The 6,294-nt window shown below is 26.6% G+C and overlaps 1 pseudogene; it reads right to left on the bottom strand.

The window, feature by feature from the left end:
- Positions 1–6,294, bottom strand: part of LOC105115691 (DNA replication licensing factor MCM2-like) — a 15,323-nt pseudogene that overhangs the window by 3,494 nt on the left and 5,535 nt on the right.

The raw sequence follows: 6,294 nt of genomic DNA on the forward strand, positions 1-6,294 counted from the left end.
GTCATTTAACAAGCAAAGTATTAAAGAGTGAACAAGATAACAAATACAAAACATGTTAGTATCAAACATTAAAGTCCATATTAAGTTTACACTATACTTATTCTTACACCATTAGTGTAACCTTTTCACCTTGACATAATAAACTTAGCTAAATATAATGAAAGAGAGAAACATAAATAAACAAGATAAGAACATAAATAAAATAAAAGTTAACTAAGTAAAGGAAATGAAATGAAAGATATAAACAAGATATTAATAGAAGCAAAACTTAAGCATTACCAAAATACAAAGAGAGAAAGCAAGAGCATGATCTTGATCTGGAAACCAAGATGCCTAAATGCATGGTAAATGCCTCATTTTATAGGCTAAAATTAAAAATTATTGATTTGATAAATAATTGATGACTGGGTGGCCAACTCTTGTCTTAGTAACAATCCTTATCTTCTCTTGTCTGAATAAAACATCATTGATAACGTAAGAATTGGAACCATTTGTGCGCATGAAAATTTTAGGAAATTGTTTTAACTTTCCAAGGAAAAAAATGAGGTCATTTGGACTTCTAAAACTCAAGATATGGGTTGAATACTGAACAGTGTCTGGACTGTAGGACAGATTCAGACTTCTTTATTATTGCTATAATTTGGACTTGAAAATGATTTTTTTTAAAACCAGACCTCCACATGGAAATTATAGGCCTATATCTTACCTTTCCATCCATATAAAGTAGACCTAAATCCAAGATCTAAAGCTCTAAATATGACCCAATTACCGAATAGTATTCCGGTTTGGACTATACCAGCATCTCTTTTCTAAATTTGACCATCTATTTTTCCTTTTAATTTCTATACTTCAACTCATTAATCAATCATTTCATTTATTTTATATGTCTGCATTTAAGATGAACATTTACCATGAATTAAAGCTATCTTATATTATTAGATATATTATTATAAAACATGCTTTAGTTAAAAAGTTATTGATACTTCAAGTGAAAGATGATGATATAAAACCTTAATAAAAATACATTTTTAAGTACTAATCATTAGCAATCATTATTTATTTATTTATTGCGAGAATGCTTAATAACTTTTTTTTTATTTGAGGACGTATTTCTTCGTACCATATGCTAACTTGATTTGAGCATGCTTAATAACTTCTTTTTTTATTTGAGGATGTATTTCTTCGTATCATATGCTAACTTAATTTGAGCTGAGTCAATTTGACTTTTAATGAGAACTAACAAGCACCACAAAAAGATCCATTAGAGGTGGTAATTAGGGCAATCACAAGTTTGAGGGGTAAGAAACCTAAAATGGCTTTTAATGGATTTTTTTAGGATATTTGGGCCAAGCTAAGGTTTTAGAATTCAATAAGGAATGATTAAGCTTTAATTCATTTGATCTATGCAAGAGCCAAACAAGCTTAAATTTTTAGGCTTTATTTTTTCTATTGCACAATTTTACACTAATAAATATAATTTTTAATCCGACCATTAGATTATGAAGAAATCTTACTAAAAGACTCTAAAAACTTTAATTTTCTAAATGGTTAAAATATTGTAGTGATTTGACATTGGATAGGTCTTGCAATACGGTCTAGAAGCTACTACACATGATTTACATTATTTTCCTAGTTAGTTTATGATTCTTTTTCTTATTTGAATTGATAATATTTTCTTATTTTCTCAGAATTGTTTAAGATATTTTTTCTTATTATAAATAGAGTTATTTATCTTGTATTTTTATTTTTTTAGAGACTTGATATATTTTAGAATAATATTTTATGTGTGTGCAAGGTTTCTCATACTCTTAGTCCTTCGTTGAACTCTTTAAAACTTATCAAGTTATTCTGTTTTTATGGCGTTCATACTTATACTTTCAGTTCTTTGGTTTTTTATAATGAAATGGGTAGGGTTTTTCATCTAATAACTTTGATTTCTTGGTTTAAGTAATTATTGTGTTAGGTTTTCTATCAATATAATTTTAGTTTTATTGGGTTATTTCTATCTTGTTTGTAAGTTTAAGGGTTTTCACCCTCCAGGTTTGTATTAATCTTAAAATTTTGTGATCACTTGTGGACCTAATTTGGGATATAGTTAAGAAAATTGTTTTAAAATCCCAATTCATAAATTTTATCCTATTAGGTTTAATGTCCACTTTTTGAAAGTGAAGATTGAGCCTTATAACCAAGCATATATCCCAAATCAATCTTAATTCCTAATAGTTTATTATCTCCAATGGTAAGTTAGTTTAGACAAATTGTTTTATTCAGGGATATAATATGCACTTTTATCATGAAAACAAAGGATGAAGCAATTTGTCTTAAGTAAGCTCCTTATCTAAAACTATCAAGATTAGTTAGAGATCCTAGTTTGAAAAAAATAGGTGGCAACTTCTATTTTCATTCTTACACTTTAATTCACCATATTATACCTTACGACAAGTTGTAAAGTTTAGGTCGATCCAATATATTACAATCTCAATATTAAAAAAAGGTTTTATCGCTTTTTTTTAAGTCAAACCAAGCTTTTACTAGCTGTTTGATTTTTTTTTGGACTTGTCAAGTTAATTTTTTCAAGTAGAGTCAACTCTCATGCGAGTTAATTTCAAACACGGACCAGACAAGAAATTGAATTGAGAGGTTCTACGGTTGACCTGTTAAGTTCAATTTAATGACAATGTCAATTTTTTTTTTAGATTCCATCTTCTAATTTTATTTTCTTTCACTGAATTCTTTTTGTTTTTTTTTTTATCAATTTTATCTCTCAATATTTGATTAATTTTGAAATGACCTTCATAATTTATTTTGATTTACTTTCTATAAGATTTTTATAGTCTTGAGAAAATATGTTGGAATTTGGTTAGTGCTTAATTATATGAACGTATATTGTTATTATCATCTCATCAAGTAAAAAATTGTTATTCTTAGTAGAGTTCATGATCTAGGCCACAAGTCTAGTGGGTTACGCCATAAAACTCGAGCCTATCTAATATATCATTATCTCAATATTAAAAAAAATATCATCTTAAAAAAAAAACTAGAAAGACGAACCATAATTTTTTTGGTTGAAAGTTATTTCTGGACCCATAAAGTTAACTTGGTTATATGAGGATAACTCTCACAGGGATAGTTTTAAATAAGGACTAGGTCAAGAGTTAAGTTGGGTGAGTTTAAGGTTGTCATGCTAGGTAATAACAATACTAAAAATGTTCCTTAAAGCCTAAATTTGTTTTATTTAATTTTTTTATCCAACTTACATAGTAGTGTAAACCAGAAAACTAGTACGCATGCATGTATCAATTTTGTGGAAATATTTGATTGGATAAAAAATATTTTTAAAAGTTTACTCATTTAATGGTTAAATTAAATATTTCAATGGTTTATTTTAATGATATTAAAAAGAAATGAGAAAAAGAGAAGTCAAGTTGCAATTTTTAGGATATAAATAAAAAGAGCTTAAGGATAATAGGTTGGGTTGTAGAAATACAAATAATCTACTAATGGCTATTTAATATTGAAAGACCAAAAGATTGATATCTTCTTCCAAGTGTAGGAGTCTCAAAGTAATAAATAACCCGGTAAGATAGGAGTCGAACCACAGAGAAGTTAATTGTAGAAATTATAAACAACAACAACAACAATAAAGAAGAAGAAGAAGTTGATGAGAACTTTGAAATGAAAAATCAATATAAGAATTAAACAATGATAACAATAAATGTCAAGGTTAGAGGATCCAATAATGATATTTCAAATAAGTATAGTATAAACTCTTATTATTCAACTAGAAACCACACATAAAGAAGGTTCCAATCGGATCATAAATTGTTAACATGATTACATTAGTTATCTTATTCGAATAATGCTAATACTTGTAATGTTGTCAGACATTTATGATTATAATTTATATTAACAACAAATCAAGTTCCTTTCATAGCACAGATGTATGTTATACCATACAGTTGTGTTGTAAAAGTGTCAAGTATTTGTTGTACCAAGTGTTATACAATATAAATTTAGATTAACCATTTAATAATAAAAGTATTAAGAGTGAACAAGATAACAAATACAAAACATGTTAGTATCAAACATTAAAATTCATGTTGAGTTTACATTATACTTATTCTTACACCATTATTGTAACCTTTTCACTTTGACATAATAAACTTAACTAAATATAATAAAAGAGAGAAACATAAATAAATAAAATATAAATATAAATAAAATAAAAGTTAACTAAGTATAGAAAAGAAAATGAAAGGTATAAACTTGGTATTACTCAAAGAAAAACTTAAGCATTACAAAAATACAAGGAAAGAAAGCAAGAGCATGATCTTGATTTGGAAACCAAGATGGTTAAATGCATGGAAAATACCTTCTTTTATAGGTCAAAATTAAAAACTATTGATTTGATAACTAATTAATGAATGGGGGGCCAACTTTTGAGTTGGTGCTAATTCTTATTTTCTTGTCTGTCAAAAAAATCATTGATAACATCAGAATTTGAACCAACCTTACATGAAAGTTTTAGAAAATTTAGATTTCTAGAACTAGAGATATGAGCTGAACAATGAACAGTGTTTAGGTTATAGGACAAATTTATACTTTTATATTGTTGCTAAGATTTAGACTTTCAAATAGCAAAATTGATTTTGCCTTTCTCATGAAAGTTTTAGACCTATATCTTAACTTTCTATCTATATAAAGCATACCTAAATCTGAGATCTACTACTCCAGATATAACTCAATTACCGAATAGTGTTTCGATTTGAACTACACCAACGTCTCTTTTTTAAGTTTGGCCTTCTCTTTGTCTTTTCAATTTCAGTACTTCAACTCATCAATCAATTCTTTCGTTTATGTGATAGGTCTACATTTATGATAAACATTTACCATAAATTAAAGGTACCTTATGGTATCAGACTTGTTATTATAAAACATACTTTAGTTAAGGAGTTATTGATACTTCCAATACAAAATGATAATAAAAACCTTGATAAAAATGCACTTTTAAATACTAATCAAATACCACTTTTAATTTGATAAATAATTTGATCCTATTATTATCTATTTTTTAGAGAAAAAAATCTCCATAATAAATAACTTTATCACTATTCTCTACTTTTTAAATCTTTATGGATCTTCCATGAATACATATTTTAATGGATTTTTCCTTGTGCTCACACTTTATTGCTCATAAAGTTTCCTAATTCATTTTCTTACAATGAGTTTTCTAATTTATATTATTTTACAATTTCATTTTATCCTCTTAAGAAATTAAAAAATTCCACTTTAGTATTTTCTTACAAGAGAATTATTTGACAATAAAGCTAGCTTCAAAAGATTGACATTATTAATTATTAACAAGAAGAAATTAAAGAGGAAAAATCATTGTTCTTTTTTTTTTTTACAAAATAGTGTTTATTGAAACAATACTTTTTATTTGTTTGAATTTTTTTAATTTCATCCTTTAATATTAGATTTATTAGTGATTGATCTTTATAATTTATTTCAGTGTAATTTGTATAATATTATCCCAGTTTCATGACTTGAGTCATGAATTTTATGAATTAACGAGGTTGACTCAGGTTTTTAAGGTCCTTTTTGTAATTGATTTTTTTTTTAATTTTACCATTCATCATTTGGGTTGATTAAGAATTAAGCTTTATATTTTTGTTTTGTTTTATATAAGGTTATTTCAATCTTATGATCCGAGTCAAGAGTTTAGCGGGTTAAACCAAGTTGATTCAGGCTATTGTTTTTCCTTTTTCTGATTGTTTTTTTTTCAATTCCATCCTTCAATCTTGGTTTACTTGGTAATTAAAGTTCATAATTTATTTTTCTTTGCTTTGTATTATGTTATCTCGATCTCAAGATCTAGGTTTGATAGGTTAATTTAGGTTTACTTGGTTTCTTTTTCTTTTAGTTTTTTAATTTTTTAATTTATTCTTTAACAATGGGTTAATTGAAAATTAAGTTTTAATATGTTTCTCACTTTCTATGAGATTATCACGGTCTCATAACCCGAGTCATGAATTTTACATGTTAACTTGGGTTGACTCGATTCGATCCAATATGTTGTTGTTGACACAACGAAAAGATTGGTGTCTTCTCCCAAGTGCAGGAGTGTCGAAGTAATAAATAACCCGGCAAGACCGGGATCGAACCACAAGGAGGCTAATTGTATCAATTATAAATAACAATAATATAATAACAATAACAATAACAACAACAATAACAATAATAATAGTAATAATAATAATAATAGTAGTAGTAGTAGTAGTAGTAGTAGTAGTA

Source organism: Populus euphratica, unplaced genomic scaffold, assembly GCF_000495115.2.
Source record: "Populus euphratica unplaced genomic scaffold, PopEup_1.0 scaffold743.1, whole genome shotgun sequence".
Lineage (NCBI taxonomy): Eukaryota > Viridiplantae > Streptophyta > Magnoliopsida > Malpighiales > Salicaceae > Populus > Populus euphratica.